The sequence below is a fragment of the Corvus moneduloides genome, chromosome Z (assembly GCF_009650955.1).
Source record: "Corvus moneduloides isolate bCorMon1 chromosome Z, bCorMon1.pri, whole genome shotgun sequence".
NCBI classification, from domain to species: Eukaryota; Metazoa; Chordata; class Aves; order Passeriformes; family Corvidae; genus Corvus; species Corvus moneduloides.
Genome location: NC_045511.1, coordinates 45,817,143 through 45,840,139, shown reverse-complemented (window position 1 = coordinate 45,840,139; position 22,997 = coordinate 45,817,143). Strand labels below are relative to the sequence as shown.

General features: G+C 40.6%; 1 protein-coding gene across 9 annotated transcripts in view; it reads left to right on the top strand.

The window, feature by feature from the left end:
* The window catches only part of PALM2AKAP2 (PALM2 and AKAP2 fusion), a 265,964-nt gene that overhangs the window by 217,431 nt on the left and 25,536 nt on the right, over positions 1–22,997 (top strand). The window contains exon 1 of one of the 9 annotated variants that reach the window (XM_032097542.1): positions 9,297–9,302. The exons of the other annotated variants lie outside the window; for them this stretch is intronic. The gene's annotated coding sequence lies outside the window, so the exon portion shown is untranslated. Of the gene's footprint in view, positions 1–9,296; positions 9,303–22,997 lie in introns of those variants that run through there. 9 annotated transcript variants of the gene reach the window in all.

The window sequence follows — 22,997 nt, the reverse complement described above, 5'->3', positions numbered from 1 at the left end:
TTTTTTTTTTTTTTTTTTTTTTTGAGTGTTGGAAAGTGAGCATTTTGCTGGAAATCAGAGTTCATGTGACTGAAGGAGCATAGAAGAATTTTTAAAGAGTAACTATCTAAAAGAATTTTTAAAAGTAAAGAAAAGATTCTAGCTTTTTCTGGTAGCAGAGAAAAGCTTGGAAAAAAGTCAGACTCACTGTTAACAGCTTAAAAACATGAGGAAAATAAAAAGGCCTATATAGCCACATTTTTGTGCTGGCAATTCTTGGCTTCCTGGGACTTTAGTAATGGCATCTGAGCAAATGGGATTATTTTTATTGCTGTTTGATTAGGGAGCTTTGGTTCCATCAAGTGCCAGCAATACCAGTTTGTGCACATTATTATAGTAACCTGGGTCATTTAATCTCTATTAATTGCTAGTCACACTGCTACACACTGCACTTAAACCACTTCTAGGCTGTTGTTTCTGTTCCCACGTGATGCCCTTCTGCCTTTCAAAAGTGTTCCCAGTTCTCTTCAACTTCTTTTTCCCTTCTTAGTTTTCAGTCTTTTAATGCTGACCCAATGGAACACAGGTCTGCTCTCACTGCCCTTTGTTTTTCATATGACTGAGAGATTGGAGATGGCCGAAGAAAGGAATGAGATAAATTGGGGAAAGGAGGAGTGATGATATCACCAAATTCCCTGACCTGTAAACAGAAGCTGTCCAGCAGAAGTGTCTTAAGCTGTTTTGAGCTGTCTACTATGTTTATTGTCCTCGTTCAGTGAGAGAGACTTTCAGGACTCCTTTTCAAGAGAGTTACAATTGTTGTGTTTGAGCTGCTGTGTACCTTCATTGCCGTCTCCTGGCAGTAAATTAGGAATTCTGATTATGTGTTTATGAATTTATCTGGGCCATTTTGGTATAAATTCTAAATAATTAAAACTTGTCTCCACTTCCCATTAGAATATCTTTGCTCGTTTTGTGCTGGGAAAACATACATGGATATAAATACAAAAACATTGAGCTTTTGCTGAAGTCAATTTTTTAATCATAATTCCTGGAAAAAGAACTTGTCCAAGCCATGGAAATCATCAGGGAAAACAGTTCTTGAGCAAAGTCATAGTAAAATATATCATTAATCATAACCCGCCCACATCTAGGCATCATATCACCAGACACTTCACTGGGGGAAGGAACAGTACTGTTGATATTCATGACTCACTATATTCATGGGTTATAAAGTTAAAAGCATCAGCTGTGATCCCATTATGATTGGCATTGTGACACAGACTAGTGGATTTCCCCAAATTGATTTTTGTTTGGATTACATCTTATCTTTTAGAAAAACATCCAGTTTTGATTCCACATGTCCTATAAGGGAGTATTAATCACAGCCCTTAATAAATTGTTCCCTCCATTAATTATAACCACTGCTAAGGTCTTCCTGTTAGAAAATAGGCATTATTTTACTCATGGTCTTCCTGAACACTCCCCAGTGCAATCAGAAATGTCTTGTGCTCCTTCCTGCTCTGAGAGATAGGCTTTGTCTGAAAACTACAGATTGGGAGGCTTTTTTGTTTGTTTTTTACCTTGCATAACCTGTGAGGTTGGAAGAAGTTATGGCTTATGGCTTTAATTACAGTCTGTCTAACTACCTGGAAAACATTCTCACTGTCTTCCTTCAAGTCTTACCCTTGTGATGCCAGCACACACCTGTGGCTGAGAAGAGTAGTGTTGATGGCATGTGCGTGACCGCCACTTTTCATTCATACTGCTTTCATCTTGTTGTCACCTGATATTGCAGCCTGCCTTCATGTGTCCACCTCTTTGCTAAGCTCTCGTTGGAGGCTGTGACCAGGTTATTATTGCTGGTTTAGAACTAGGATTTTATCAAGAACATTGAGGTCCCCATCTGAGCTGTGCTGAGAGCTTCTGAGCATTTATCAGATTTCCTGATGAAATGGTCAAGGTGAAGTGCCTTAGTTAAGAGTTCTTTTCGCAGTTTCAGCATAGTTTAGGGCCGTACTTATATTACCATTTCCACTACGAAATTGCCATGTGCGTTGACATCAGACAGATGCGGACTCATTCTTAGGGTTGGATGAGGAGCACTGGCAGCCACTCACACCAGTTCCGAGATGAACCCAGGATCCATGTGGCCTCCAGCCTGAATTACTAGGCCAGAACGGTAGTTCTCCCAAACCCAGGAATGAGGCATCTGTGTGCAAACCAGAGCAGTGGGAGGGTCTGCAACACAGAGGTGTGAGTCTGGGTGAGCTCTGCTTTGAAGACATTCCCTTAATTATGCTGCAGGTTTGGGCAGTGCTTCTGTCGAATCACCTCACAAAGCTATGATCTTTTCTTTATTCTTTTTGAGACGCTAATTGGTAAGAAGTGATGTCGCTGCTAACGCACTGATAAGCACATTAGCTATGTTGTTACTTAGTTGCTGAGATGTTCACAATTCCTTAGTTGAAGGCATATATTTCCTTTGGGTAATTTCTGCTTAGCTGACTTACTCAGCAATGCTCTGTCCACATGTGTTTCCTGAAATTATCAGCTGACATAATATGAAATACTGCTTCATGCATGTCTATACAAAGTTGGAAGGTACAGCAAAGCATGATGGTTTCCACTGAACAGAATACCAGGATGGTATGAATGGCGTTTCTGGGTAGAAAAACAAGACTCTTTCCATGCCCTCACAGAACAACACAGAGGTCCTACTCAGGGCCTGCCTAGTTGAATTATCCTTCTACAAGCTGGGTATTTTCCCTTGTAGTGGACAATGTGAATAACGATGGTCCTTGGTTAGGAGAAATGTCAGCCCTTGGACTGTGGTATGGGTGTTTTAGACTCAACGATCAGCAAACTCTTGAAGTAGTCTTGGCAACTTTCCTATACAGGCTGTGGTGAAAATCAAGTAGTATTGTACTCCTTTCTTTTCAGAATCTGAGATTCTTAAGCACTGTAAGTTAGCGATTGGATTGGCATTCTAATGTATATTTTATTTTTCCTCTTGATGGGACAATGACAACCTCAAATTTGTCATTTATTGAATACTTGAAATTTAGCATTCAGATGTGAATGTATATACATCAGTAACATCTAGATCTATCTGTCCTAGAAACAGGTGTCAGAAACCAGTTCTGGGAGTTTGACCTTAACCATCAGGATTCCAGCAGTTTTCTTTTAAGGGCCTGGTCTGTAGTGTTTGTGGTTCCTAAAAACAATGAGCTCTGCTTTCAATACATCTGGAGCTGGTCCAGATCTCTGCTGTTGTCCATGTGCAAACTGCCACTCACCATTCCAGAAGAGAGGCTGATTCCCACGTTCATCCCACTTGCAAACAGCAAAACAACTTGGTTTTTCTTCAAGTGGCTTTTTTTTCAGCAAGTGACTTTTTAATGGTACACTTGTATCCTTGTATTCACAGAATTGTTCAAAGTTCGTGGTGATTCTGAAGTGGTGCTGTGATTATGAGTTTAATTTTATTTGCCTTTTAATACTGCTAAGAGGATTTTTTTTCACCGGTGATGTAAGAAATGTTAAATGCTATCTGATGAAAATACATTTGTTATTTATAGGTAAATCCAATTATTTAGTTAGTTAATGGATCTTAAAAATAGCTATAAGAAATGGTCATTCATATATTTGCCAACAACTGCTTGCTATTTCCCTCCTGAAAAACATCCATTGTGATTGATTTGTGAGTATTCAGCTTTGTGAAAGGAAAGCCAGACCTGTTAGCATAGCTTTATATTGCATGTCAGAGAGAACAGACAAATCAGTGCTTATTGAGCCACCCTGTAATTGCATTAGTCTGTAAACTTCTGGTGGCCTGGTTTCCTCTCTTATTAAACGGAATGAGAAGGGCTGGAGACATGCTTGAATACTTGCACTTGTAGATTAGACATTTCCTTTTTTGGAGGTTGGCTTTACTGGCTTGGGTTTTTTTCCTTAAAAACGAGACATGGCTTTGGTCTGGTGTTATTTTTTGTTCTGCCAGAAAACTGTAATGCATTATGCAAAAATGTTCATTTGTTCTAAGCTAAGATTATTTATAGGTCAGAGTTCTCACATGATGAGTACTGCCAGTTTTAGGTCCTCATAAGGAATACGAATTCAATTTTGAGATTAGCTGTTGTATTTGTTTTTTTAGTTACAATAACTAATTTAGGTCCCTGCCTCATTTTGAGTGTGTCAGTTTTGATAAATGGTATTCACCTCACAAAACTCTGCTGTCACTTTGTGAGTTACAAAGTACATAAAAAGAAAAATAAAATAAATTTTCTTCTTCCTCATAAAAGTTCTTTTTGAACACTGAGTTCTTGTTAAGCTGTCAGTCAGAAAGGGAAACCACCAAATGTCAGTCAGGGTGGGGAGGAGGTAGGGGGCAGGCAGGGATTGCTGTGATGTTTTTGTTGTGTGAAAATCAGCTTGAGTTTTTTCCCAGCATCCTGAGTTTCTAAGCTCCTGCATTAAAACCAGAGAAGCCAAATGGGGGCAATAAAGTTAGACAGGTGCTTAAGCATTTTTTAAGGAGCCTACAGCAGGAGGAAGCAGTTTTGGGCAAGGGGAAGGAGTTTCTAATGGGATGCCACAGGCACGTATGGCTGCTTCAGCTGAGAGCTGCCTCTCTCCCAGTCTCTTCCCCAGGCCCTGTGGCTGCTCCTGAGAAAGTAAACAGCCAAGGTTTGCCCCAAATCTGCTGTATGACCTGTTCAGACCAGAGCTAGGCAAACACCAAACAAACAGCTTGTACTCCAAATGTTAGGCATTCAGCCTATAAGTAGTTACAGTTCCAGCCCTTTTACAGTATGTATTAATAATGCAAAACAAATATCGATGTTAACTCTCTCTAGCAAGCTAAAGCCCTGTTTACGACCCAGTTGTTCAGAGAAGCAGCAGTTAGAAATGAAAGCAAAGCTGAGATACTGTCTAAGGCTGTGATCCTGAAAGGGCAGATGGTGTCCTTGGAGTGCTCCATGGTTACACTGTTGCCCTTTTCTAAGGGTATATGTTCAGCTGTGGAAGGAAGAAAGATCAATACAAAACCCCAAAAAAGGACTGATTGCGGCATGAGTGTTTAGTTTGGTAGACAAAGGACAGCTGTCATAAGAAATTTCTCACAAGCCCCACACTGGCTTTTACTGACAACAGTCCTTGCCCTCCCTATGGTTGTGTGCAGAACGGTTGTCTGTGGGGGAAGAGGTTTCAAAATGGACAAATGTGTTAGAATTTCATGCTAGAGTAACGATCTTACAACAGGAGCTGTGAGTTGCATGGTTTCCCCTGTTGGTGGCTCCCTTTCAGTTGGTAATGCTCCACAAGTAATTCACAAGGTGGTAATCCAGCTCTTCCTCCCAGAGTTTGAAGCTGCTCTGCCTTTCCCCCTGAACCGTGTTACAATTTTGTGTGAAATTTTGGGCCAGTTTATGCTATGTATTGCAGGAAAGGACAGCTACACTGGAGGGTGAGGAGGTGTTGTCACAGAACCATTCACCAGCAGCTCCCAGGTAAAATCTCAGAGCCTTTACAAGGCATCTTGGGTGCAGTGTCATACTAAGGCATTAATGCCCAGGCATCTAATTCACAAGTTTGTTTCCTTGTCATGAGTCAAATATTTGACATGCTGCTTAATGCTTATTATTTTTTCAAGCATTTCACCAGTTTTAGGTTGTCGCAGTTTGGTGACCTCCTTAATTTTACAAAACCTTCATGGTTTTGTAAAATGGACTGAGAGGGTGGTCTGCTACAGAAAATGTTTTTTAAAATACTGATTGCAAATACTCTGTGAAATTAAGGTAATTTCCTGGCATGTTGTGAAACACCTAGATGCCTACAGTGTGGTTAGAGGTACTTGTATGGTGGGACTAGAAATACACAAGGTGTTGTTCTGCCCATTATCCCTGTAACAGCAAAAGAATGACAGAAAGGCGTTATGTATTTCTTCTTGTGCCTACACTTTCTAGACTGCATCCGTTAATACATGCAATTGCAGTGCCATCCCATGTTTCTCCAGTTGCCTCTGTGCAATTTTTCCTACAGGAGTATAGGTTGGGAAGACAATTCAAGCTGGGCAGCCTTTCCTTTGCTTAGAATTTGCCATGAGGTAGGATATATTGTTAAGTGCATAGATGCAAGAGATGAAGCTCAGCATAAAGTCATCCTCTGGCCCCACAGTTACCATAGTGAGAACTGCTCCCTGTCTGTTTCCCTCTAGACATATAGATAGATATAGATGGATAGATAGATAGATAGATAGATAGATGCCACAAAGAGGAAGGGACAAGCTTGTTCTCCATGCAGGTGTGATTACTGCAATTCCTGAATGTTCGCTGCAGCAGAGAGCCTCTCACTGCTCCTACAGACAGCTGTAGACAGGGGACACAAGCTAGAACAACATTTGCAATTACTTTCCAAAACCCTGCATTCTTGTCATTGTTAGAGCCCTCATTTGCTGAGCAGTTGATTTGAGCCCAGGAAATCATTATGGGTTGATTTTATTGTTGCTATTATTGTAATAGGAGGAGGGAATTAAAAACAAATGCCTCAGTGCTGATGTTTGACTAGAGTGAGAGACTGATCTGTAAACCCAGATTGTAGCTGAACACTTGGAAAAGGCCAGGCAGGAGGACTGCTGGGCAGTTGATGAGCTGTGTTTCAGCATTATGTTCTGAGTGGGATCCATACACAGAACCTCAGTGGAAGCCAGCTTGGGCAGAGGCAGGGTGAATGGGCTAAAATCACAGGATGTTGCTATTGCAGGATGCTATATGGAAGGAACGTGGCTTGATGCACTTAGCATGACCTTTTTTACAAAGATGCAAGTAGGCAGTGGATAGAAGAAGCCAGAGGAAGAAGAGGAACAGCTGGCACTGAACAGAAAGCTTGAAGAAAACCAGTGATCAATAGAAGGAAGAGAAAACATTCTGGAAAAAACTCAGGAAAGAGAAATTTCAGACGCACAAGTTAACATGTGTAATCACAATTGCAAGTTCTCCAGTCTCCAAGAAGGAGCAGCTCCTGTTTGTCTCTCACAAGTGATGGAGCAAAGAAGGCCTCTGGCAGGTGTCCCCCATGGAGCATCTGTAATACTCAAGGCTGGCCAAGAGTGACAACAAAAGAGTTTCCTCTTAAGTGACAGCAATGATGGGAGGCCTCCTGTCACTGATTGTTGTCTCAGGGTCTGGCCCATAGTTGGCAAGTGGTGAACCTTTTCATTAATAAATTAACTTGAAGATGTATCTTACAGCACACTGACGGGGCAGAGCACTTGGAGGGTAGGCTCCAGCAGCTAGGGAACCACTGTGTGTCTTCTCATCTGTTGCTTTGAGCAGTGTAGACTGCTGCAAGTGCATTTGCTATGTCTTGCAAGCAGAGGTAATGAGCTTAAGATTAGCAGTATAGCAATATTTGGAGAGGTAATTAGCAATATATGGAGAGCTTCAAAATGAACATTGTGTGTTTACAATGTGTGTTCACAGTGTATTTACAACTGCTGCAATGTCTTTTTGTCTTGGCAAAAGATGTAGGCAAGTCTTAGTGTGAAGGAAAATCAGCCCTGTAAAAAAAAATAAAAACAAAAGAAAAAGGAGATAAACAGTTGCCCCAGATAATTCTGAGATTAGTAAACTTTCAACCAATAGCACAGTATTTATATAGTAAGATTTGAGGTCTGTCAATACTTAACAGTTTGCACTGTCTGTGTACAGGGCCTAATTCATATGTTTAATCTCTAATGACAAGAAACTGACAGATACCGCAACACTGCCCAGTTAGGGTATCAGCAACAGTCCTAAAAGCTCTCTATTTCACACAAGAATACAGATTTACAGAGAGCTTTTCACTATCAGTTCTTAAATGAGGACTTAAATAAATTTGCAGGAGGATAATTTTTAGAAAACGAAAATCATGTCATTAAGAAATCATGTAATGTTCTTATCAATAAAAATAGGCTCTTCCACATGTGCTGTGAATTAATTATCACACAGGTAAAAGTTATCTGTAGCCAGCCCTTTAATAAGGCTTGGGTATTACACATCTTTTATTCAAATTGATATTTCTTTTGAAGTGCACATGAGTTTCACAGTCTCAGACTTCAAGATTAAGTATGTGCAAACCTGTATGCACATGTGTTGATTTTCAGAGTGCCTTTTCCTTCATTTATGTGAACTTGAGCATCTACTTTGTCCTAGGACAAGTTGTGCTGCTTGGGAATGTCTTGTATTTGTGAGGGGTTTCTGCCTCACTACAGTAAATCTCCTTCAGCATTCTTCTTCACTTCCCCCTCCAGAGTGTGAAAGACAGTTCAGATGTTTCCTACCCAGCATTTTTTTAAATAAGAAAATATTATTGCATCAGAGGAGTGTGCTTATAGTGGCACATGGTGCTTGTTTCAGTGCATTTACTGTCAGCAAGCTCATTCCTGTTCTCGCCTGTTTAATTTTATAGTTGAAATCTTGTGTCTCAGAAAGCTGTGGAATTTCAGGGGGGATCCTGATTTTCAGGAGAATTCATGTTGTTGTATTGCATTTCACTTGCTTAGAGAGAACCGAATTATTTGCACTGATTAATTACTTGAAGAATGAGCTCAGTTTTAATGCTGAACTTATGTAGGATATTATGCTGCAATTGTATCTACACTTCTTTGCACATTGCCATCAATTCAGTGAAGCTTAGTTTTATAGCAGGGAGCATTAGAGGAAGTTTATAATGACTTGGAAGATAAACCAGCCTGACACAAGCTTATCGGTAAGACACTACTGGAAAAATTTAAGTAATTGCCTCTAAACGCTAGAAAATCACTGTGATCGGGGAATGCATGTTTGTGTTTCTTTTGTAGTTGAAGATGCCTTAACATTTCCTGAAATGTTCATTTGATTAAGCATCACAGTTCTTATCTTTGTTTGTGTGGTCTTGCTGGATGGCATCATCCTCCACTGTTGATAGATGTATGTCTAAGACTTAAGCTTGTGACCAGTAGACATCTTCCTTGTGCTTGCATTTCCCACATCTTTCTGGAGTCATAGGAAAGCAAGAATATTCATTTCTTGAAGGTTTTTATGAAATGAACTTAAGCTGTGGTTTTAGACCAGAAATGGCCTGCCTGTACCTCCTAAGGTGTGTTCAGCAGTTCTTCAAGGAAAATGCAATTGTTTGAATCCTGAGCTCTTGCGAAGTTTAGCCTCAGAATTTGCTGCCTGTCACAGGAGAAACTTAACATCAGTTGGCCAGTCAGCATCGTTGTGGTGCTATGCAGGATTCCCTCTGAACACTCTGCTGGTGCTGGGTGATGGTGAAGGGCAGGGGGTTCAGGGTTTGGGGTGAGAGGGAGGAAATCAGGGGAAGAGAGTTTGAAGGATCTTTTCCCTGGCATAAAGTAATTTTATTGCTGCTACTGTTGTTCGATAAAGAGAGCTACCCTGTTTAGAAAAAAACAGCTACCCTATTAATGAAACAAATGAATTGTTATAGAATAAAGTTGGGTGTGTTTTGACCAGTTTGCCAATATTAAGTGTAGAAGAAATAACAGCTGAGTAATTGCAGCAAAAGAAGCATTAAATGCAGCTTGAAACACACACATATTTTCTAAGCTTGGGGCCGTTTGCCATTTTGTAGTATTAATCTTGGTTTGTAGTAGACTGCTCATAATCAATTTATGTTGATAAGCTGTCCTGTGCTTCTTACTGGTCTCCTTTAGGTAAATGGCAGATATCAGTGAGTGCTGTTATTGTAAACAAGTGTTCTTTTTTGTTCTAGATGGTTGAGATCTCTCCTTTCCAATCTTTTGTGTATGTGTTTAGTTAAAGTACTGTGTCTGTTCAAAGCTACAGCAACTCTGCATCTAGAAGACCACCACATGGGAAAGAGTTTGACTCCACAAAGAAATTATGCTTCCCGTAACTCTGAACATTACTCTCTGTTTTGCAAGTGCAGGACATGTAACTTTGCAAGATGGCAAGAGTTAAGAAGCTTAAGATTTTGGCTGAATTAATAGAAATTAACAAACATAACTCCATCTTGCAAGACTGGGAGTCTGGGAGTTACCTAAACATTTTGTTCTGTTTAAAACCAAACATTTTTCTATCAGCTTTTTCAAAATTCCTGAGGATCTTTGTTTCCAGCCTCCTTATCTAAACAAATCAAAACAAACACTGTGCATAGGTTCCTTGCTACCACAATAAATTGCTTGTTTTAACTGGGGTGGTTGTGGACTGGTTTGATTTGGGATATTTTTCCTTGTCTTTTGTGTTTGCCTGAGAAACAGCCTCAGCGTGTAGGATGACAGGTCATCTCAAGTGCTAACAACATTTAAAATCATTCCAGAGAAAGCTTCTTCAAATTACCTTTTGTTTAGGAGAGGCAGGAGCCTGCACAGGACCATTCCCATTGGGCAGCTGATAGAGGACTGCTCAGTTATCCCTTTGGCGTCCATGCACAACTCACACCTAGAGCACAGAGCAGCTATAGATGGCTTGCAGCAGGGCAGAGTGGCTTCCTACTCCTACTGTGAGTGCAGGTCAGGCCAGCTTGGGTTATCTCACCTTGAAGACTAAGGAGGCACTCAGATGCTTGCATACCCCTCCAGTGAGAGATGCTTAAGTAAGCTTTAGACTTTTAAACCTCAGAAGAGTGGAGGTGAAGAGTTTACTGCAAAGTGACTGTAGTACATGGCCACAGGAATCACACTGCGTGATGACAGTGGTCACATGTGATGTCACAGGTTGTGGAGTTTTCACCCACCTCAGTACCCACAACAAAAGTGTGTGGGTAAGACAGCACTTTTGAGAGGCACTGAAAAAGTGGAGAAAAGACAAGAGGAAGTCCTTCCCCCACTAAATGGCTTGCAACAAACCCAAGTAACTTTTCATTTCTGATTCCTTGTTTGCATGCGAAAGCACATAAGGAGATGAGCAGCTCCTTAAATATTAACTGTCAGTATCTGAGGAAAAGAAGTAAGTGGGATGCTGTATGACCTTTCTCACTTGTTTTTCCAGCCCTCATCTTTTCATGACACGTAGCATTCTCAGCTGATTGGCATTTATGGCTCCATCCCTGGTAGTTTTGACAAGGTATTTTATGTTTGCTCTGCTGGGAGTAGTAAACATGCCACATGCCACTTTGTTTTTGAATGGAGAATGCCCCCAAAGCCCCAGTTTTCAGAGCAATCAAGTGTGAACACATCTTTTAAGAAGTTTTACCTGTTCAGCATGGAAATACAAATGAAGACCAGTTTTAGCATTGGAAATGAATTTCAATCCAAATGGCATCAAGAGAGGGCCTCCAGGTATTCTTTGGGTTGTGTTGAACACAAACTCTTCGTTTTCACCAGGGTTAAAGGTTTCCTACTTACGTTACGTAGCCCAGCTTCCAGGGTGAGTAGACATTCATGTGAGTACACGTACAGACTGGAGGCTTTTTTTTTTCCAGAGAAGCCATAGTCTTTTTCTGCCATAAGAACACACAGCCCTGACAGTAAGCAGTGTCAGAGCAGTAAGCAGTGTCCCTTGTGAAAGTGGCAGCAAAAAACAGCTACTTTGCACCTCCTCACTGCAAATCATCAGAAAATGCAAAGCACTAGTGAAATGTAAGAGCCCCCTCTGCTCCCTCATTAAGGGTTAATGTGAAGGTTTCCTATTGGAATTTATTTTGGTAGCCATCCTTGAGTAATTCATGCTGAGCAGTTATTCTCCTGCTGCTACAGAGGCAGTCAAGACTTTGTTTGAAACACGGGTTTCAGGTGGGGGGTCCTCTCTGGAAAGGAGAGGTTTGAGGTGTGAGTGTGCTGTCCATACTGCCGATCTCAGAAACTGGTTTTATTTCTCTCTTACACTGGTTGTCTCATACTGTTCTTCTTCATAAGAACAGCAGGTCTGGTTACAGTGCCAGGGGAAATTAAACTGACAGAGCCAATTTGTACTCATAAAATAAATAAAAGTGGCCTTTGGGTTTAAAGCGTGTGATTTCCTCAGAAGGAAGAGGAAGAACAATTAAGATTGCTCACCAGATGAAATTCTTTGTAATTGCTTGTTTTCAAATAGCCCCTTAAACAAGAGGAAATATCCAAGAAAACTATTTATTTTAAAAAAGTTTTTGTTGCAAAAAGGAATTCTGTCAAACTGCCTTCCCTGGCTGTTAGGAGCTGTCTCTGCCAAAAAATTGAAAATTAGCTTGTGAGCAAGTATGATTGGACTGGCATCACAGGTGAATGGGCACCTGCTCAGAAAACTACATCCCCTCCCCTGAGATGTGCTCCCTGCCTCTCTTCATCCTGATGGGGCCATGCAGAGAGGTCAGAAATGTTTTACCTGGAGAGAAGGCTGGGGAATGGAGCAATTCACTTAAAAGTGAAAAAGCACTGAACCAGCGAGTGACAAGCTGGCATTAAAAGCCTTACCATATGTCCTGTGTCTTTGTTGTTTTACTCTGGTTCCTTGCACAGGATGCCCTCTGATATTCACCACCCATATTTAATCCTCTGCTGGCTTGGTAAGGGTAGATTTGTAGAGGAGGTATTAAAAATGAGAAGGAGAGCCTTAAAATGTTTAGTAAACTCCAGCAGTCGTGTGCTTAAGCACCAGTTTTGCTTCCAGCAGCCAGCCTTCTGTGGCACTTCATTTTACAGTCCCAGACAGAGATGTCTGTGGAGATCATAGTTTGAAAATATTGAGCAGAAGTGGTGACCCTGGGCCTGTCAGACCTTCCCTCACGTGCAGGCAACTTTGCTGTCATAGAGAGGAGAACAATAGCACTTCCTCCAGTGAGGTATGTCATGAAAAGACTGCTGATACAGAAGGGGGTAAGGGAAGAGTTTCGATACTTGTTTTTTCTTCTGCTATTGCACATCATTAATTTAATAGTCATTTAATAGTCATAATGGTGGTAGTCCAACAGACTCAGAAAGTCAGGCAGGGTATTTACTCCCTGAACAGGAAGGGGATGCACAAGAGGATTTGTTTCATTTATGTTAAGCTCTTATACTTTCCATGAAGAGGAACACTTTTTTTTTCCTTTTCTTTTTTTCCCTCTTTTTTTACCCTTTTCCCACAAGTTAAAAGAGCAGAATTAACCCTTTACAAGGTTGTAACAATGACTCTGTGGTTCAAGTGGTACAGGTACAGTGTGGGAAGGTGTTTGGGCTGACAGGGAAGCATCTGTGGCCTGAGGTAACTGAAAGGGCTTGTGCTGTAATTTTGTTACTGCTTAATCAGAAGATACAACACTGCAAATCACTGTTTCTGCCACATTTTTAAAAAATGTGTGTTGAACCAAAAGCCTAAGCTGAAACCAGCTGCTAAAATCTGGTGTGTTCTCTCCCAGAAACAGTCATAGCATAGCTTGTGCCCTACATTCAGCACCTCATCATGTATAATGAAGAGGGTACATGATGTATTTCCTTCACAGAGGAGGGCTGTTTCAGATTAAAGATGCCTCCCAAAGCGAAGGCCCTGGCAGAGAACTTGGTGCCACCTACATATTTTTCCTTGACTGGTTGAGGTCTTGCTTACACGCCTCATCTGCCTCTACAGGTGGCCTCTTGGCATGGGCAGAGCAGTCGTGTGGCTGCTCAGCACCAGCATTCCACACGACCTGCCACTCTGAGAGACGAGTTTGGCTGCAGACCTAAGGATCCTCAGAGCTACAGAAAAAAAATAGGAGTTGCCTGCTTACACTAACATTTCATACACACAGATTTGGCCATGAAACGCAGCGTGCTTGGATATAATGTGCTTTTGTGCTGCAAATTTGGAAGATTAGGGTCTGAAGCAGGTAAATCACTTTGTAAGGGTCCTTTTTTTTCTCAGATTCGGAGGCCAGCACTCTGTCTTTTGTAGTCTTGCCCTTGATGTCTCTAGAAGATAGTATTTGCTGATGGTTCAGCAGATCTCTGATACTGATAGAGACTCTTTACCAGAGAAAAGCATTTCACTCTTGTAGACCTACTTCATTTCAGTATGGCATGATGTAGGGGACCCAGGGGATTACTGGTTATAGTAGTGAAGAAGAGTTGGTTAAAAATTGAGATATGTCAAGAATCTTTGCACTTCAGGAAGTTAAAAGGAATAATTTTTAATTATTCTTGGATCATTTTGAGTTAGATTTCTTCATTTTTATTTGTTTCTTGATCGTTCAGCTGTTTCAAGTTTCTGTTTGAACTTTTTGTTTCAACCAAGAACACTACAATTTCTATTTATTTTTAAAAATAAACTTCAGGTTCTTTTGGATGGGACTGATGCTTTAAAGGAAAGAAAAACCACAAACAACAAAAAGTAGGAAAAACCCCAACTTACTTTAAGTTGATGGCAATGGTGAGTCTGAATTCCTGAGGGGAGAAAGGTTGTTGGTTTTAGCTGAGACCAGGAGCAGCAGAAAAGGGTTTAGCAGGGTGTATCTGCTGCCTTTGCTGCTGAGCTACACTGCAATACTGAACACACTTCATTACCACTAGCCCATTCCTTCTTGCAGCATACCAGTGCATTTTCCAAAACTAGTTGGTATGAGAAACAGGTCTCTTAAAAAAAAATAAAATTATCTAGTGCAGCTCTTGTAGGGTTCGGTGAAAACTGAGCATATGCATGTCCAACTCCCCTGAGTCTGTATCAAGCAAGGGTCTTGAGCTCCATCTCCTGCACACCTGGGTAGTGCTCCAGTTACAGCTCTGTCCTCCAGTGACCTCCTGGGCGTGTGGGGCTTTAGATGGCTGGTATGAAGGAGAGCACCAAAGATAAATATCCTGTGACCACAGGTGAGGCAAGGTTACCTAAACTTCATATTGAATCAATAATCAGCTATAGAAATTGCATTTTAAATCTGTTTGCATTTTAAATAGGGTATTTTATTTCTCCGTGGGACACTTCCCTCTTCATAGTGTAAAATTCTGGGATGATCCAAAATAGCTAATACTGTAAAATCTGTAACTGCTTATTAAAATATCTACCCCTCTACTGTGCAGACATTATGGGAAGTGTTATGTGAAGGCACACAGTATTTCCTGTCACTTTAGGCTCACCAAAGTCACTCTTAGCTTAGGACAGGGATGTTGAGTGCCTTTTTTTCTTCTGGTGAGAACCCTATTTACATTCTCTTTTCACAGATTCATTCAACACGTGACAAAGAGTTTCTTACCTACCCATTTTAAAAATGTAGAGGCTTGACTTGCCTCATTTAATGTGGCTCAGGCAGGTTGTGGAGTGTCTGGTGAAGTGAACTACCACTGCCTTCAAAGGTTCTCCTGTCAAAAATGTCACCTTCATTTTCATCGTTGCTGGTAAAGAATGGCTGATGCCCTAGCAGCCTAGCAGTAGTAAGAAAACAAGTCAATATCTTATGTAATTCCTCAGGTGAATAAATTTGTTTGAGCTGTGTCATCTGTGGCATCACGTCTGACATTAAATTCAAGCCATTTTAACCCAAAGTCCAGAGGCCCTTTGCAGGGAATGTCTGGTCAGCATAGCTCATGTTTTTAGCTTAAACTATGAAGCCTCCAGGAAACTTAATCCAGGGGTACTCAAATGTCACTAGCCCACAGGCAGCAGTAATGAACAGGTACTGTGCCGTAGAAAATGTGCCGCTTTTTTTCTCCATCACCCTACTAAATTTGGGTGGGGGTTTTTTGTTTGTTTGTTTTCATGGGTGGATTGTTGTTGGGTTGTTTTTGCACTCCTTGTGTCCAGTTGTTTTCCTTCTGACTGATACTTTCCATATAAGCTGTGCACCCCTACCCTGACCTGAGTCTTCTGAAACAGCTTACCAAAGGCGGCCTAGGCACTTCAGGTAACATTTCAGCCTCTCCTGTGGAAAGAATGTAGTCAAGTCTTTTTTTGTTTCCTGATAGGTAAAAATTACTGCTAATTACAGCTTGGAGCTTGTGTCTTTCACAGCAGCCCTTCATGTAATTGCTGATTCTTAGTACTAAGCCAGCCACATGCTGTGTTGTTAGGTTGTGGCTCTCCCCACCAGCCCCTTTCCACCCTCTCCCCTCAAAAAAAACATAGCCAAACAATCCAAACAGAACCCAATTAAAAGCTCCAACAAAACAAAACAAACAGAAAAAAACCCCAACAAAAACAACAACAAAAGCAACAAAAAAATTTAAAAACCAACCAACCAACCAAAAAACCCAAACACATCTAGCCACAAAAAACCTACAACAGTAAACTCCTGCTTATGCTAGCTGAAAACAGAGCTTTAGGTCTGTTGCCAACACAGTGTTTTTGAAAGTGTCTCTAAGGAGGTGGCTCCCTTACAGGTTAAGTGAAGCCGTGCTCTTTCTAAGTGGTGTGAACTGGCATTTTCCTTGTAAAAGAGACTCTTTGTGTGAATGGACTGAGGGTATGGGCTTCTTTTTTTTTTTAACAGCTCTCCCTTAGCCTGTGACATCACAGTACTGTAAGGAGCTGAGGAAGGAATTTGACTTAACAAGCCAAAAAAAGCGAAGGCCTTTTTGGAAAACAGCATTTTCAGGGTTTGCTTCAGAGTTTACAGAAATGGAGAGAAAGCTAAGATTTCTGACCTGACGCATGTTATCTATCACATTTAGTCTTTATCATTCTGTATTGGGAGGAGTATTTAAAACACCATTTTTCCAGATGATATTTGTGGAATTCTTTGCTCTGTAGCTGGTTTGTTCATTGTAAGCAGTAGTGAAATTTACAGCTTTCTACTGGGTGTAATACAGGAGGATATTGATCCTAAGGAGAAAAGATAATTTTTTATATCCTGTGCACATATTAACTAGGAGAAGCGCCCAGCACATTCAGTGTCTATATTCTTCAGACAGCACTTGCAAAGTCTTCTGGCTGAGTTTTTAGTTGCTCTGACGGGGTATGTTTCCCACTAGTTATCCTTCTTGTGTGTTATCCTTCTTGACACTGTAAAGCAAATTTCAGTTCATAGAGAGGCTTTCAAGGTGTCTGTTCAGCGTCATCTTTTAGTTGTTTAACACTGAAGGAAATTAGGCATAGTACTGTGAGCAGTCACATTTAGCAGCAACAGCATTCCTGCGTTTTATGGCATTTGACACACGCTGTGACACTTAGTTGATACCTCTGTGCATGCACCAGGATAGCACATTCTTTAACTCCTGAGAAATGGGGAAGGGTATTTTAGGGGAAAGTATCTGGAAGCCAAGGTGACTTGCTCTTTCCTTCTAGCCTGTGCTTTGGCTTTTATGTACACAGACTCCATAGCTGAAGTCTCATACAGTCAGATCAAATACTGAAAACCAAGCTATTGCTTGTGTGATGTGCTAGTAAACAATACTCTCTTGAGAAGGCCTGGTCTTTCCCCCTCTCTAAAGCAATTTGATCTGGAATGTGTCAAACTTCTCTTTCTACAGAAATGCGAGGTGCTGCTTGCCGTTAAATGCTGAGCCTTTTTATGACTGTTTAAAATAGCTCCAAGCAAGCATTTCCTATCAAATAGCAAATTGTCTGAGAAATACAGCAACTCTTAATATTACAGCTTAGTGGGCTTTAGTGATCTTGCCAACAATAAATGAATTAACCACTGTTTATTTCCATTTTCTGTAATTAGGTAAAAAAGAACTCACAACTGAGGAACTGGGCAATCTGAAGGAGTTTTAAAGAAGAGGAGTCTATGAGCTGGAATAGCCAGTTTAGTTAATACCATTTTCCTCCACCATTATCTTAATTCTCCACGTGCCAAAAGAGCAAGTGATGAATGCCTTAATCAAATCATATCCTAATGTAGTCCAGATGTGCTGTAGGTCATTTTAATCAGTGCCTTTTCAGCAGGAAGAGAAGGAATAATGAGTTTTTGCCTGGAAGAGGGGAGGGGAGCAGGGGCAGAGGGACAGGAAGTGGTAGTTGCTGAAAGGAGATGTCCCAGGGATTTCTCAACTACCTTTTTCCCAAATAAGGAATTTTCAATAAAATCCTAAGCAAGTCTCACTTTTAATGAAATATTCTCCTGCAGGAGATAGTGAGATGACTGAAATGCATAGTTTTTGTTATGAGCAAAGCATAGATGAAGTTGCTAACTGTTCACAACCCCAAACTCACATGGTACGTCATATTTATAGCCTAGGAACAGCAATGGCATGTGGAGAATTTAGCAACATCCTCCTTCTTGCAGACTGTACACATTTGGCCTCTCACTAGCAAAACTATTTTGTAGACTTTGTAGTCTGACCTTCTGTTAAATATTACTTATTTGCTGGATATTTCTTGAAATGGTATGTCAAAAGTCCACTGAAATGGTGCGTCAAAGTCCAACATCCTGTCTACATTGGATTCATCATTCAATGATAGCAAGTTTCATTTTGTGGGTATATGTCTTTGAAGGGGGATATTTCTACGTAGACAGTCCAGAAAATTAAATTACGTGCATGCCCTTACAGGAAGAACCCTGTGAATTCACTCCCACTAGAGTTACAAGGTTTTGGCTCTTCAGCTAAAATCTCCAAATACTGTTGTCTCCATGGTATGTTTCTGGAAAAAGGGACTGGGAGTGAAACCATTTTGCATGACTCAGGCAGGAGAGGTGATGTGCCAGGCTCTTGTTGGAAGTGGCTTCTCTTCCCACGTGGGTGCGTAACACAGCTAATGGCACAGAGTTCAGTTATATGCTTGGACCACCATCATATTTCCCCCCTCTTCACTTACATAAAGTGATTTTTGAGCTAGCACTAGGCTAGGTATTCTCAAGTACTTTCAGTTTTCTTTTTATAATGTTCCAGTCATGAGCTTTTGCCTGAGTCTGGAGGTAGCAGCCTAAAATACATTTTGGGTAGAGCTGATTCTAAATAGGGGCCTTTTTAAGCCACTACATGCTCTCTCTTAATAGAGTTTTAGAGGTCTCTAGCTTTCAAATAACTCCATTTCCTTGAAAAACTGGGAAAACAGCAATTTGTAGAGCTGTCTGGTTGAGCCCTCGGACTGTAACCTTCCCAAGGCTCACTGCTTGCAGTGAATAAACATCGTCCTGTTCTTAGTGCTCCTGGCAGAGCAGGCTACCTCTGGGCGAGACACACTGCACTGTGCACGGTTACGTAGGTATACCTTCATTTAAGGAGATTTTGTTGTGATGGGTCTTAATCTAATGGATGAGAGCAGCTGTAACAAGTCTTACTGATAAAGACAAAACATCAACAATAATTCTTAACCTTCTTCAGCTGTCAAAGAAACAGATGTTTGGCCTTACATTTCTGAGCATAATTTGTTCCTTTAGCCCAATAAAGCCTCTCTGGCAGTACTCCTGTCAAACTCCAATAGGTATTGAACAGCCATGCCTTTCAGAAGTGCAGCAAGTATTAATTAGGCTTTAGAAAATCGTTAAAAGCAGCATGATCTCCAACAGTTAACATTTGTGAAACAGAGAATTGAAAGTGAAAAATCTTAGTCTTCATTCGCAAAGGTTTGTAGGTGGTTGCTTCAGCTGAAGCATTCAATTCCTACTCTATTGCCCTTGAAACTAAGTGGTGAAAGAACTCCAGCACAGAGATCGTGTATCTTTTCTCAGAAAATGCAGTTTAGGCTGCCATTTATGAAAGATTTATCGAATTGTACCAGCTGCTGAAAGACTGTGTATCCTCAGAAGACTTTAATACTAATACATCTCAGAAAGCCTATTTGTTTAAGGCAGGTTTATCTCTGTTCCTCACATTTATTAAAGCAGGTTTTCCTAGCAACCATAAGATCTGCTCAGAGAGCAAGTGAACTGCATAGCCTTTTGTCTTCATTTACTGCCTTCCTCCTGCCCCTGCCTAACCCAGATTCCTTCCTCAGGAGGTCCCTTTCTCATGCACCAAAATGATTAACATGCCAGTATTTTTCTGGAGATCGCTCATTTACATAGGAGAGTTATAGATCTATTCTTTAGACAGAACAGGAACTGTGTACCCCCAATGAAAAGACTAAGGAATTTTCCCCTTGTCTGTATTCTTTTTCGTGCAAGCGACCGTAAAGGTCACTCTTTCCTTGTGCTGACATTATCTAGATGGGTTAGAGAGTATTAAGAGCAAGGCTTAGTTTAGCGTCCTTTCCCCTCCCCACTGGGATTAGATCATGCTTTATCAGAGCAATTGTTCCATCCTCGACATGTGCAGGGCAGATTTCGACTGCAGCATTTTGTGAAACTGATTTTTCATGCGTACATTCAGAAGTCATGTTCTGCTCAACTCAGTGTCTGTATTAGGCACTCTGTTAAGCTGAACATTTTTCTGTCCTTATTCAGCTGGGACTTCTCCTCTTTCATTTAACATCAAACCAGGGGCTGAGTGTGAGAGAGTGCTACTAACAGCAGAGCCATTCGCTCAGCTCCACCAGCACCAGCTGAGGGGGAGCCTACCCAAGTGGACTCTGTAAATGCAATAGTACAGGACCTCATTTGTAACCTTCAGTTGTGAAGAAGAAATTCTCCTTCTGTTCCTTAAGGACTGTATCATGCATTGAATTCCCTGCCAGGTAGTGGACAGTTTTCTAATTGTGTACTGTTCCTTATGTGTTAGTTGGATGGGATGCTCTCTATTTCTCCCCCAAGCCCTTGCACTTCCTTAGGCAGCATTGGAGGCTGCTTCATGAGATCAAATTTACCATTTTAAGTGACTTAGCACCACAGCCTCTTTAAATCAAGTATCCCAGCAGTTGGAATTCAATCTTGTTTCAGCAAAAGGAGATTTCAGAGACAAGCCATGGAAAAATAAGCCTTACAAAAAATCTGTAACAAAGTTAAAAAGTACTAACCATCTGTGGTGGTGAGCTTGATTAACACTCTAACATGGTTTTTATTGACCTTGAGTCCAGTGCTGTCCCTCAGCAGCACTGGTTTGTTTCCCATGCCTGCACATGGGATGTACTGTTCTTTCTGTCCTAGGGAACTGAGTGAAGCAACATGAGAAATAATAATACTTAGTGGTGCATTTTAATTTGAGGTAGAAATAATTTTGCAAGTGAAAGGAGCATCAGAAGTGGGATTTGAACTGATGAGAGTGATGATAAAAACACATTTTTCTGGATGAAATGCGTTCTTATGCACGCATTTACTGCTCTAATTCAGTTGCACTTTCAGGCTGAACTACATTACAAGAAGCTAACAGTGCAGAGAACAGGAGAATGGCCTTTTGAATTCAGATTCTGGTACCTCAAATCATCACCAGTTTACTGATCTCTTGGGTTCTTCAAGCTCCTGGTTCTTCTTATGTGCAACTGATAGAAAACGGGGTGTGAGTGTGGAGTGTGGCAGCACCAAACAGTGCTGCACTTTCTGAATGAGAGTTTAATCACAGCTTCCTGTAATTTCAGATTTGCATCTTGATTATGTAAAACTGAACAGAGGTTTCATAGCAAAGCTAAACAGCCCCACACAGAGTAGTATCTGTCTACACCACTTGTATGTTGCTTTCCCTACTACCAGCTGTGTAACCATCACACTCTAATAAACTCTGCATTGTTTCTTCTTTATCAGAGGTGGTATTTCTTTTCACTCAGCAGTTAGCAGTGTTTTTGTCCCTAAATATTAATTTTTGTATATATCCCTTTTTCCATACAGGTGCTTTGTGCAGTTACAGTTCTTTGCAGGAATTAAAATGTTTTGTAAAAAGTTAGTGTTTTATTATTGCTTTTTTACAACAGCTGCACTGGCATTAAAGAAGGAAGATTTATTTTCTTGCTGCTGTAGCAGTAGTTGAAATCTGGTTATTAGGGTTGCAAATTCTTCATGGAGGGACCAGATCTGTGTTTTTAGAAAGCAAGAGAAAATAACTGGCGTACAAGAACAGGTGATTTCCTACCTGTAGAAAACCTCTTCGATTTATGTATCCTGGAATTAGTAGGAAATAGTAAGGTTTATTACAACTTTGGATCATGACTTACCCAGGAAAAACTTCACCTATTTGTTATTGAGGGCGCAAAAAATGCTGGAGCTACAGAGGCACATACGGAAAAATACAGTGTCAATTGATTATGTCTTCATCATTAAAATATCCTGTCAGACAGTGTATGTTTATCATTAAAGTATTCATAGTTCTTGGGCCATTTGTATCCCTCTTTAATTTTTTACAGCAGCAAAAGAAGATTGGAGTTTGATTTGATAAAAGAGCTTTCTAGTGTATCACAGGGGGAAGCTGAAGCCTGTGGCTCAGATGGAATGAAAAAAATATTGAAAAGCCTTTCACGTGTTTTCTGAAAGAATGCAATCACAACTTCTTTGCTAAAACAGATGAAAAAAGGAAATAGGAAAACCACATAAAAAGTGTTACACAGCAAGCTCTCCAAGTAAGCACTTTTTTTGGCACTGTATCCCCACATCTCTTATTACTGTCTGTATTCCAAAAGAGCCCATCACTGCTTCTTAGGGGAGGTAGTATGAAGTTGCAATTTTTTTTTTTTAGAACCACTCTTGTGATTTCTGAAGTGTTTAGGAGACAAACCAGCATTTCATAAAGAAAATATTGTACTGTCTGGCTCCCTCAGAAAAGTCACAGAGGAGCGTAGAGAGCTGCTTGAGGAGAATGTCATCATGACATTTAGCACTAACACATTTTAGTAACCAGATGTTTTTTCAGTCTTTGTGTTGAAGACACTGTATAATGTACTGCGGGAGGAACAGGCCAGGTTTTGCTTTTTGTGTGCAAGTAGCATTGTGAACGGAATTACTCAAGGTAGTGTCAGCATGTGCCTGACATGTCTAAAATTCAAAATTTGGCAACAGAATTTGAGGATTTTTTTTTTTCTGAAACTTGAATTTTATTTCTTTAAGTGGAAAGTTGTAAATTTTTTGGACAACACTTCCCTTAGCAGTTTAAAAACTTTTAGATATCGGTATAAAATACTTTATGAAAAGGGGAGGCCCTTTCACACAGGAGCAAGAAGACAATAATTTGGGTTTGGATTTTGGGGGGTTTTGTGTTTTGGTTTGGGTTTTTTAATGAAAATGTATGGTTTCTGTAGGTGATGTGGGTAGAAACCCTTTCTTTCCTTGAGTTCCATGTCATCGTCTTCACCCCTCTTCCCCCATCCCATTTCTAGGATGTTTCTGAACTTTTTTTTCCCAGCTAC